We start from the raw sequence: 12,914 nt of genomic DNA on the forward strand, positions 1-12,914 counted from the left end.
CAGCAACAGTGAGAGGCCCGCGTATCGCAAAAAAAAAAAAAAAAAAAAAAAAAGAATGGACCAAGTGACTGAGGCTCGGAACTCTTCCATTATCTTGAATCTCTTTTAGTCTAATTGACTAACTAGTGAAATAAAGGTGAGTGATATTCATATTGGTAAGATTTAGTTGGTACATTGATGTTGTTATTCAATACATCTTACCTCCCTAAACTTTTCACTCATAAAAATAATTTCAACATCATAATAGAAAACCAAACTCACCTTTGCAAAAATTTAGAAAGCCCCAGATGCTTTATTAAACTATAACACATACTAGCTAGCACATACAATGAATACATACACAGTATTTTTAAGAAATAATAGCCCTGAGGGGGAAGAAACTTTACTTCTATTGTGGTCTGTAACTATTGAAATCACCCTGACAAGTTTGGCAACCCTCTTAATTAAAAATTACTGCACTGGAGATAAAAGAGTTTAACAGTTATGGTTAATAAACATCTTTTACTTAAGTAACTTACATGGTTTCAGGAAAAGAAGCAAATGGAGAATAACTTGGTTTCCCATCATCTGTGACAATGGGATGCAGTTATCAAACACTGTTGCCATGGTCCTTGGGAGCATTATGGGATGCTTCAGTTCAGTTCCCAGCCTGCCCCTGCCAGGGACTCAGCAATGGGGCCCAACAGCTTAGGCAGTGCTGTGAGCGCCAAGGTTAGCAAAGTCCCTAGAAAGACACAGATCAAGGAAATTGTTAGCATTCACAGGGCATGAAATGGTATGTTAGTCCTGTGAGAAAAGATAAGTACTCACTGTTTTCTAACAGATAAAAGGATTCCAACTTAAGCAGGGTAAACTATGTTTTTCCCTGTGATTAGCCTTTAGGAGTCTGAGCAAAATCACAAATTTGATATTTTTTAAAAATTTAAGAATGTATTAATACCATTTGTTTTGTAACAAGAATGAAGGGAAGAGACAATGCAAATCATTTCAACATCACTTATTTGATTATATTTATTTCAAAGGTAAGGGTGTATGCTCGTGAGAGAGAGAAACAGAGAAAGAAAAGGAAGGGAGGGAGGGAAAGGAGGAAAAGAAAGAGAGATTGAAAAAAGAATAAAAGAATTCTGGGAATTCAAAGCAAGAAAAGCAAGGAAAATCAAGATAATTTCCATTACAGTTTACAATACACGATAAAAAGATACTTTGAAAAGCTGATTCATGAAGTATGTGACACTGTCCATCATCCTCCTCCACAGTATATATCCTTAGTCTGTACATTCATCAAAATCATTGCAGAATTTCCTTCTTCTTTTAAGACTGAATGGTATTTCATTGTATGTGTACACCGCATGTTCTCTATCTGTTCATCTGTTGGATATTTGGGTTGTTTCCATGTCTTGGCTATTGTGGATAATGCTGCAATGACGATGGGAGTGCAGTGTCTTCAAGATACTGATTTCAGCCCTTTTTCATAAATGCCCAGAAGTGAGATTGTTGGATCATTTTTCATTTTTTTGAGGAACCTCCATACTATTTTCCACAGCAGCTGTGCTATTTTGCATTCCCATTAGCAGTGCATTCCACATCCTCACCAATACTTGTGTTTTGTTTTTTTGGTATTAGCCATCCTGACAGGTGTGAGGTAATTTTTCATTGTGGTCTTGATTTGCATTTTCCTTATGAGTAGTGACATTGCGCATTTTTGCATATACCTGTTGGCCATTTGTATATCTTCTTTGGAGAAACATCTTTTTACATCCTAGCCCATTTTTAAATTAGGTTATTAGTTTTTTTGCTATTGAGTTGTAGAAGTTCCTTATATTTTAAAGATTAATTTCTTATCAGATATGTGGTCTGTAAATATTTTCTCCCATTCCACTGGTTGCCTTTTCACTTTCTTGATGGGTGAAACAAGACGGAGACAGAAAAACAAATACTGTATGATTCCATTTATAAGGTATCTAAAATAGTTAAATTCATAGAATCAAAGTGTGGAATGGTTGTTGCCTGGGGCTGAGGGCAGGGAGAAATGGGGAGTTACTAGTCAACAGACATAAAGCTTCAGTTAGGCAAGATGAATAAGCTCTAGAGATCTGTTCTTCAATATTGTACCTATAGGCAACAACACTGTATTGTACATTTAAAGTTTTGTAAGAAGGGTAGACCTCATGTTCAGTGTTCTTACCACAATAAAATAAACAATTTTTTAAATTGTTAACAGGACTGCTTGATCACTATTCTTCACTGCAAGTGTTAACATTGCATGGAGAAGGAAGTTCAAACAATTTTTTAAATGTTTTCCAGTCTCTTCTGGAACTCCTAGTTAAACTCTCACAGAACCACTAATGACATCTGCAGAACCCCAAAAGAGAAACCCACATTTGCCTGTAAGCTCCTAAAGAGCAGGAACTATGTCTTACTCGTTTTGGTATCCTGAGCACCTAGCACAATGCCTGGAACAAAACTGATGACCAATAAATACTTGTTCAACTGAAAAATAATTATCCTATTTGGATAGCTAATTAGAGAATAATTTTTCTTGATCTTTTATAGTTTTAGTTACAGATGTTTTGCCTTTAAGAATCCAAATGAATGGCAGTTATTGCACAAATCAGATGCCATATCATCTTCCCATTACCAACAGCTTTCATTTCCAAAGCTATAATTTGTTGAATTATATATATGTAATTCATTCTGCTTCCTAGACATCCAAGGAGTCTTGAAAACCACTGAAGACTATGAAAAACTTGTCATTTTCATTTTGGCAGTAGTCTATATAACAAGTTTCAAACTAGGATAGTTTTTTTAAGGCTTACTAGGCAAGAAGGAGGCCAAACCAAAAGTAAATAGACAACAAGAGGTGATGTTTACTCTTCATATCTCATTGTTATTCCATGACCTGTTAGTCATAAGGGCTTTGTGTGGGAAATTACATATGCATGAATATTTTGTAACCAAAGGGTTATAATCTACAATCTTTCTCATACTTAATTGGTTCCACAGAAGGAAGTCAAAGAAGTATATGTGTCATTTCATGGTTGATTCATTATGCCCGTACTAAATATATTTGAAATAACAGTCTGCATTGTAACACTCAAACCTAGATAACATATAATTTCTAATCTTAGTGAGCCAAGGGAATAAGACTAATTGCACTCTGAAGCTAAGAAGTCAATGTCTACCAGATTAATTGTTAGTGTCTAAGGTTCAGAAGAACACACTATCATCTTCATAACTGAGCATGCCTTTACCCCATGCTGTTAGGAACTAATTATGGATAAGAGTCAAGACCTTCCTATATTCAACCACTTCGTGATTTCTCAAGACAACCCGAAAGATTATGAGTCAAAAGTCATTGTTTCGTGTCATTATCCAAGATAAAGACTGATCTGTGGAAAGTAGACTTTCTTTCTGGCAAAGGACAAAAATATGTTTGAAGAAAGCAACTAATTTTTTAAATAAACATTTTAAAGTCAGCCAAAAATAGTTGATAAATTGCTCAAAAATCACAATTTGCCTGTGTAGATGCTATAGACTATATAACAGAATTGCCAGATTGGAAGGATGAACAGAAAGATGAACAGATTTTATTTGAATTTATCTTTGGTCCAAGTATTTTAAAACTCTATAAACTAGAACTGTATAAAATATTTTGAAAGAGAGAAAAAACATTTGTGTAATTCTACAAAATCTCCCTTTTTGTCTTAGCTTGTAAGACTGCTCACATAGTAAAGAAGGTTTTGGATCTTTACCCTTTGTCTTCCTATTTACCGTTTCCCCTTTTCCTCATACTGGCACACTTATTTTATATGAGAAACAATTTCTTAAATTTTATACTAAAATCATGTATTTTGGACTTCCCTGGTCGCGCAGTGGTTAAGAATCCACCTGCCAATGCAGGGGACACGGGTTCAAGCCCTGGTCTGGGAAGATCCCACATGCCATGGAGCAACTAAGCCTGTGCGCCACAACTACTGAAGGCTGCGCACCTAGAGCCCGTGCTCCGCAACAAGAGAAGCCACAGCAATGAGAAGCCCACGCACTGCAATGAAGACCCAACGCAGCCAAAAATAAATAAATTTATTTTTAAAAACCCAAACATTAAAATAAATAAATAAATAAAATCATATTGAAAGAGTAAAGTAAGAGTAAAAGAAGAAGAGTAAAGTATATCACGTTTTTCACTCCATGTGAGAAAGTTTGATTATAAATAAGGATTCTGATGGATAAACAAGGTCCTAATGTATAGCAAGGGAACTATAGTCAATGGAAAAGAATATGAAAAAAGAATGTCTCTACGTGTATAACTGAGTCACTTTGCTGTACAGCAGAGATTGGCACAGCACTGGAAATCAACTAGACTTCAATTTTTTAAAAAAGCAAAAAAAAAAAGGATTCTGATAAAAGTTTAGCTTATATTAAGATGAAGTGCACCTGCTTGCTCATCAAAAGGAAAAGAGAAAAAAGACAAAAAATGGAGATGTGTGATGTTCAGCCAGTTCTCCTGAGAGCCTAAGTCACCACCTGATCATGATTCAACTGCTGGAGATGAGCTGTAGGCTCAGGTACAAAAGCATGCATTAGAGGCTAGACAGCCAGACAGGGAGAACGGAGCAATAGAAAATGTTTCTCTTTGTGTTTTTATCTTATCTCAGGGTTTGTTTAAGGCTGATAGCAGCTCTAAAATGTTGCAGTTACTCCTTAACACAGAGATGTTGACCCTTAGATTGGATTAGCCACTGCATTAGAGGCACTGTTACAGTATTCAGTCACACTAACTTCTTCACAGCAAGGAAGGTCTTCTGTCCCCAGAGAACAGATTGAGGTTGGAGATCTGCAGCCCAGAACGAGAATCTCTCCCCTCCCAACCTCAGCTGCCCCGATGCAGGCACCTGCATTTGTGCCTCAGGTGCTTGGGGATATTTGAGAGCCAGAAAGGCCCACTGTTGTGTGCTGATCGTGGTCGAACAAGTAAAGGACCAAAACGGTCAGCATGTTCTCACCTCACATCCGGTCAGCATGTTCTCACCTCACATCACTTCCACTTTGTAGCTGGAAATACCAGGTAATTTTTTTCCTTTCACAGTTCCCACCTATATCCTCCCCACTGAGTGTTGAAATATGGCTTGTAATCCACACTGGATTTTTAGAAACTCGTTTAATAAATACCCCCACTCCATTACTGCCTTTAGGGAAATGAAAAGCAGTTGGTATTTTCTACCTTCTAGGATTTTCACCAACAAACTAAATATGTTTTCAGCATAGATGAGGCAGAAAGACACTTAACTCTAAGTGTTCTCAATGCAATTTGTGTTTTTGGCAAAGACAGGCAAGATTTTTCTGTATGTGGGTGAATTATTTTGATATAAGATAGAGACAAGAGGCGAGAAGGGATGAACCTTTTTGCTCTCTCTTCAGCTCAGGAGGTTTTGTGATACTCTCCTCCCTTCCCCTCCCTTCTCCTCCCTTCCTTTCTTCCTCCTCCTCTCCCTCCTCCTCCTCCCTTTAGGTTCTCTGAAGTAGTTGTTAGGGGTTAACAAATTAGCAAGTCCAAACAATTATTCATAGTAAGTTTAAGAATGATTTATTTTATTTAAACAGTGATCAGTTAGTTTCCTTATGACATTCAGACTAGTAGACTCTGCTTGTTAATAGCTAGGAAACCCTATAGGGAAATTACTTTCCTGGACTTGAAAGGAACTTATACAAATAAATATGACCAATTGTATACTCTACAACTAAAGAAAAATGTATAGAACATATACTGGATTTTCATAATAGAGCAAACAATAAAAGGAATGAATCCCATCAGGTGGAGAAATTTATTTTTTGAAGGCTCACAAGTAGATGCAGTTATTAGAAATAAAGTAGGACTTGAACATGCTTTAAAGACAAGGTAAATTGGATTTATTTTGCAATACAATTATTTAAGTCAAGGAGTAAAAGACAAAAGCACTATAAAATATTTGACAAATTTGGAACACAAAAGATTTGTGTTGGAAAATGGTACCACTCTAGATTAATGTCTGCCTATTTTACTTAAAGGTGAGCTTAGAAACATAATTATTCACTAAATGATTACTCTGAAAAGCTCTCTTTGCAAACGCCCAAAATTTTCTAAAATTCTATTGGATTTAGCCTGCTGCTTCATTTCTACAAGAGAGTAGCTTATATTTTCTATTAAAACACATACAACTGCTTACTTTTCTTGGTTTCATGGTACCATACTTGAGATTATATACTCCTATCTCATCCAATCAACAGAAGTGTATAGGCAAAGTTCAGTGGATTTTGTATTTTGCTCAAATATTATCTCTAGAATACAGGGTGGTCCATTTGGAATTAAAAGATTCCTTCACTTTCCAGCATTTAAGCTATTTGACTGCTTTTGCTGTCCTTGGAGAACAGCCATTCTTTGCAGGACTTAGATCGCAATAAATAACACTGAGACCACAAGCTAGAAACTCTCTAAAGATGACAAGCCTTTTAACTTCAGTGATTTGTACTTCTCTTTGCATCCACACCTTCTCCAAAGCACGGTTGCTGAAGACTTAGACCTTCAGAGTGGAAAAATGGCAATCGGATATATAATAAATTTCATGCATTTCATCAACTCGATTACAGTTGTCATATGGTACAATCTGTAGAAACCAAGGCCCTGTATGGCTTTTGGAATACACAATATTTGATTACTGTTTTAGGACTAAACTGTGTAATGTGAAGCAGAGTGGGGAATTGCTCACACTCTGCCTGCTTCAAGGCAAAGTAAAAATTAAGCTCAGTATGTCATCACATACTTACAAGTGACTTATGTGAGCATTCTTTATAAATAGATTTTGACAGTGCCAAGGTTTCCAATAAAATAGGAAACCATTAAAATGGTTTATCGTTTATCATTTTTATTATGGGAAAAAGAGGAAGAACCCTGATTCCCCTTAGGCAATAATTGACCCTTCAGGGACTGTAAAAGAATCATAGACAATGGTGCAAACTATTAAATTCATTCCCAAATAGGTAGGCTTTTTAAAATATGGCTTCTACAATGACCACCTTGGCAGTACGTATGTTCATGGCATGCCAAGAAGTACACATAATAAAAGATTTTATAAGCTTCCTTTTGATGACATTGATGAGCTGTAGTTCAGTTTTCTCTAATAACTCTAAAGCTTCATTTCAAAGGAGAGACCATCATTTGTTTGAAAGAAAAATGTAACAGGGGTAAGATTAGAAATTTACACACGATACGTGCCCTTCTACGGTACAAATTTTATGGACAGTGAAATAAATGTAGGAAGAAAGCTCTTGTGAAGTCACTTGAGAGAGAATGTTTTTAGAGTGTCTCAAAAATATGAATGAATAGGACTTCCCTGGTGGCACAGTGGTTAAGAATCTGCCTGCCAATGCAGGGGACACGGGTTCGATCCCTGGTCCGGGAAGATCCCACATGACGCGGAGCAACTAAGCCCGTGCGCCACAACTACTGACCCTGCGTTCTAGAGCCCATGAACCACAACTATGGAGCCCATGTACCACAACTACTGAAGCCCATGCGCCTAGAGCCCTTGCTCTGCAACAAGAAAAGCCACTGCAATGAGAAGCCCGTGCACCGCAACGAACAGTAGCCCCCGCTCACCGCAACTAGAGAAAGCCCGCCGCGCAACGAAGACCCAACACAGCCAAAATAAATAAATAAATTTATTTATTTATTTTAAAAAATATGAAAGAATAAGACAACTTTTATAATACAAACCGAAGTTTATAGCTAACAAAGTTATATACAGTAAAATTCTACATATATGCAAATATATAAATATAAAACTATATTTCATTATATGTATATAAATATATAACAATACATTTATATATTACATTTACAATGTAAGTATATATTTACACACACCTTCACAGACACACAAATGCACACATATACATATATAACAAGTTAATAGTGTTCAGAGATTTTCCATTTTTTCTTTGGTTTTTGTGTATTTTTCAAGTTTTCTACAAAGAATACGTATTATCTTTGAAATCAGAGAAAGTATATAGCTTTTTCGAAATTATTTTAGCCCTGAATTTAGCACAGGTGGTATTTAAGACACCTCTTTTGTGTGTGTGTGCTCAATTTCTAGTGAAACAATGGTAGCTAGTGAGATCTTTTTAAAGACAATTTTTAGAAGCAGTTTTAGGTTTACAATAAAATTGAGAGGAAGGGACAGAGATTTCCCATATACCTCCTGCCCTGATACTTGCATAGTCTCCCCTATTATCAACATCACTCCCCAGAATGGTACTTTGTTAGGATCGAGGAACCTACGCTGACACATCATAATCATCCAATATCCAAAGTTTACCTTAGAGTTCACTCTTGATGTTGTAATTCTCTGGGTTTGGATAAATATATAATGATGGAATCCATCATTATTAACTCATACACAGTATTTTCACTGCCTTAAAAATCTTCTGTTCTCTACCTATTTCTCTCTCTGCCACCCACCCCTACCCCTGGCTGGTGAGATTTTTAGAGTCTGAGGTGAGGACCTTGAACACCCTGTTCCTGGAGGAAATTACCTGCTTTTATAATCTGCTTTGTAGATGATATTAGGAGACCACAGTGAATGACTCACAGTGACCACCATGAGCCTCGGGCCACTGGAGCCCTGGGCGCTAGAGCCTTGGGGAGCTCTACTCATAAGCTCTTAGACTTCCCTCTCAGCCTAAGGAAATCTTGAATTTGTGTGTGGAAAGCAAGGGGGAAAAGAACAGGGAAGCCCCAAACCACAGGAAAGGTCTGTCACTGGCAGTTTATAGACAGAACAAAGGAGTGCTTTTATCCCAATCAGTGGGTGCCACAATGTTAACATACTTTAAAGATAATGACATATATTTGGTGGTTATTCACCGAAGAGTGAACATTTGGGGTATTATTTCAGATGTTTGGATTTCTTACATGTTTCAGAAAAAAAAAAAAAAAAAAACAACTGTGCTATATTTCAAAGAAAATGTTAGCTCTAATTTTTTACCCTTCAGATGTTTGGAAATTTCAAATAACTGTTCCAAATTTGATCACTAAATATTTCTTTTGCTGCACAGAAACTGACTTTTAAGTCACTGTATTTAAGTACTAAAAAGCAAAGGGAAAAACGGGTCCTCTCCTGCCACTTTCTCTAGACTCCCAGGCCCAGCATGCTTCATATCTAATTGCATGCAATCCAAACCTTCTCCTCATACAGTTCCCATCCTCATAGCACCCTCTACTCAGCAAGCTCAGAGCTTCCAGCCTCTCCTATTTTGAAATACATGTAGCATAACTCAGCATTGTTTTTAAAAATCTTTTTTTTATATTTAAGAACTTTATAGTTCTTTGATTTTTTTTCCTACCTTTTTTTTTTTTTTTTCCGTAGGCGACCCTCTCACTGTTGCGGCCTCTCCCGTTGCGGAGCACAGGCTCGGGACGGGCAGGCTCAGCGGCCATGGCTCACAGGCCCAGCCGCTCCGCGGCATGTGGGATCTTCCCGGACTGGGGCACAAACCAGTGTCCCCCGCATCGGCAGGCGGACTCTCAACCACTGCACCACCAGGGAAGCCCCCCCCTACCTTATATTTTTTAATAAACTTACTAGATTGTGCTTCATTTACAGTTGTATGAAATAGACATTCTTTTAATTATAGTTGTCAAAAATATGTCAGTCTACTTTTATACAAATTGGGGTCCATTGAGAGGTGTCCTGCTCAGTTCTAAAATTAGATCAGTACATCCACAAAATGTTTTCTATCTATGGAGGCCCTCCATGCCCAATGCTGTTTTCTCCTGCTCTTCAACCCACCCCCCTACCCTTGAATATTCTCTGAGTAATATTTTTCGGCTTCTTTATTCTTTCTTTTATTCTCTTACTGTGACAAATATCAAAGACAGTATCATAACCAAAGAGATACTATGTTAATCAGGATAATTAATGTTAGCTCTTGTAAGAAACAAATAGCAACTTTCAGTGGTTTAAGTTTACTTCTTGTTTTGCAAAATTCAATATTCCTCCCCTCCAAACGACTCAGAAGACCCAGCTCCTTCTATCTTGTGGTAGAATCATCTTTCAGACCCTCAGAATCCTTCATTTTTAGCAGAGTGGCCTGGGAAAGAGAGAGAGAGAGAGTGGAAATCTTCATGGGATATGCTGTGATCAGAACTAGAAGTTCATTGGCCAGAGCTCAGTCACATGACTGAGTATAAGAGGGTCCAGGAAATATGCTGAACTGTGCACCATGACGGAGTGTATCTAGGTAAACACCAAGAGCCTATACCACTCAATTCTTTCCACAATCACACCGTCTCAGGTGACCAACCCTTATCTGGGGCATGTTTTATGCACACTCTCCTCTTACCACTCTAGCCACCCTGTTGCCTTCTCTGTCTTACCTCTCTGGCACTATCATTTTAACTCACCCAGAGCTGTTCTTCCCACAATCCCAGTAAATTACTTCCTGCCAACCCTCACCACTGTACTTCAGTTTCCAGGTACATTTTCAGAAAAAAAAAAAAAAAAAAACAACTGTGCTATATTTCAAAGAAAATGTTAGCTCTAATTTTTTACCCTTCAGATGTTTGGAAATTTCAAATAACTGTTCCAAATTTGATCACTAAATATTTCTTTTGCTGCACAGAAACTGACTTTTAAGTCACTGTATTTAAGTACTAAAAAGCAAAGGGAAAAACGGGTCCTCTCCTGCCACTTTCTCTAGACTCCCAGGCCCAGCATGCTTCATATCTAATTGCATGCAATCCAAACCTTCTCCTCATACAGTTCCCATCCTCATAGCACCCTCTACTCAGCAAGCTCAGAGCTTCCAGCCTCTCCTATTTTGAAATACATGTAGCATAACTCAGCATTGTTTTTAAAAATCTTTTTTTTATATTTAAGAACTTTATAGTTCTTTGATTTTTTTTCCTACCTTTTTGTTTTTTTTTGCCGTAGGCGACCCTCTCACTGTTGCGGCCTCTCCCGTTGCGGAGCACAGGCTCGGGACGGGCAGGCTCAGCGGCCATGGCTCACAGGCCCAGCCGCTCCGCGGCATGTGGGATCTTCCCGGACTGGGGCACAAACCAGTGTCCCCCGCATCGGCAGGCGGACTCTCAACCACTGCACCACCAGGGAAGCCCCCCCCTACCTTATATTTTTTAATAAACTTACTAGATTGTGCTTCATTTACAGTTGTATGAAATAGACATTCTTTTAATTATAGTTGTCAAAAATAAGTCAGTCTACTTTTATACAAATTGAGGTCCATTGAGAGGTGTCCTGCTCAGTTCTAAAATTAGATCAGTACATCCACAAAATGTTTTCTATCTATGGAGGCCCTCCATGCCCAATGCTGTTTTCTCCTGCTCTTCAACCCACCCCCCTACCCTTGAATATTCTCTGAGTAATATTTTTCGGCTTCTTTATTCTTTCTTTTATTCTCTTACTGTGACAAATATCAAAGACAGTATCATAACCAAAGAGATACTATGTTAATCAGGATAATTAATGTTAGCTCTTGTAAGAAACAAATAGCAACTTTCAGTGGTTTAAGTTTACTTCTTGTTTTGCAAAATTCAATATTCCTCCCCTCCAAACGACTCAGAAGACCCAGCTCCTTCTATCTTGTGGTAGAATCATCTTTCAGACCCTCAGAATCCTTCATTTTTAGCAGAGTGGCCTGGGAAAGAGAGAGAGAGAGAGTGGAAATCTTCATGGGATATGCTGTGATCAGAACTAGAAGTTCATTGGCCAGAGCTCAGTCACATGACTGAGTATAAGAGGGTCCAGGAAATATGCTGAACTGTGCACCATGACGGAGTGTATCTAGGTAAACACCAAGAGCCTATACCACTCAATTCTTTCCACAATCACACCGTCTCAGGTGACCAACCCTTATCTGGGGCATGTTTTATGCACACTCTCCTCTTACCACTCTAGCCACCCTGTTGCCTTCTCTGTCTTACCTCTCTGGCACTATCATTTTAACTCACCCAGAGCTGTTCTTCCCACAATCCCAGTAAATTACTTCCTGCCAACCCTCACCACTGTACTTCAGTTTCCAGGTAAGAATCAAACACTTCCGGGGTGACTAGCGAAGATGGCGGAAGAGGAAGACGCGGAGATCACCTTCCTCCTCACAGATAAATCAGAAATACACCTACACGTGGAACTGCTCCTATAGAACACCCACTGAACGCTGGCAGAAGACCTCGGACCTCCCAAAAGGCAAGAAACACCCCACGTACCTGGGTAGGGCAAAAGAAAAAGAATAAATAGATACAAAAGAATAGGGACGGGACCTACACCAGTGGGAGGGAGCTGTGAAGGAGGAAAGGTTTCCACACACTAGAAGCCCCTTCGCGGGCGGAGACTGTGGGTGGCGGAGGGGGGAAGCTTCGGAGCCGCGGAGGCGAGCGCAGTTAACTGGGTGCGGAGGGCGAAGTGGAGAGATTCCCGCAGAGGATCGGTGCCGACCGGCACTCACCAGCCCGAGGGAGCTGAGCCTCGGGCTTCAGTCGGATCCCAGGGAGAGGTCTGGAGTTGGCAGAGTGAAAACAGCCTGAAGGGGTTAGGGCACCACGGCTAGCCGGGAGGGAGTCTGGGAGAAGTCTGGAGCTGACAAAGAGGCAAGAGACCTTTTCTTCCCTCTTTGCTTCCTGGTGCGCGAGGAGAGGGGATTAAGCGCGAGCTTAAAGGAGCTCCAGAAACGGGCGCGGAGCTGCCGAAGAGACAGGAGACTTTTTCTTGCCTCTTTGCTTCCTGGGGCGCGAGGAGAGGGGATTAAGCGCACCGCGTAAAGGAGCTCCAGAAACGGGCGCGAGCCGCGGCTGTCGGCGCGGACACCAGAGACGGGTGTGGGACGCTAGGGTTGCTGCTGCCGCCACCAAGAGGCCTGTGTGC

At 39.3% G+C, this 12,914-nt stretch overlaps 1 long non-coding RNA gene across 1 annotated transcript in view; it reads right to left on the reverse strand.

Moving 5' to 3' along the window:
* LOC102982487 (uncharacterized) overlaps positions 1–12,914 on the reverse strand; it is a 103,876-nt gene that overhangs the window by 1,668 nt on the left and 89,294 nt on the right. The window contains exon 3 of the long non-coding RNA XR_003680982.2: positions 519–724. This is a non-coding gene — a long non-coding RNA (uncharacterized lncRNA). The remainder of the gene's footprint in view (positions 1–518; positions 725–12,914) is intronic.

The sequence above is a fragment of the Physeter macrocephalus genome, chromosome 8 (assembly GCF_002837175.3).
Source record: "Physeter macrocephalus isolate SW-GA chromosome 8, ASM283717v5, whole genome shotgun sequence".
NCBI classification, from domain to species: domain Eukaryota; kingdom Metazoa; phylum Chordata; class Mammalia; order Artiodactyla; family Physeteridae; genus Physeter; species Physeter macrocephalus.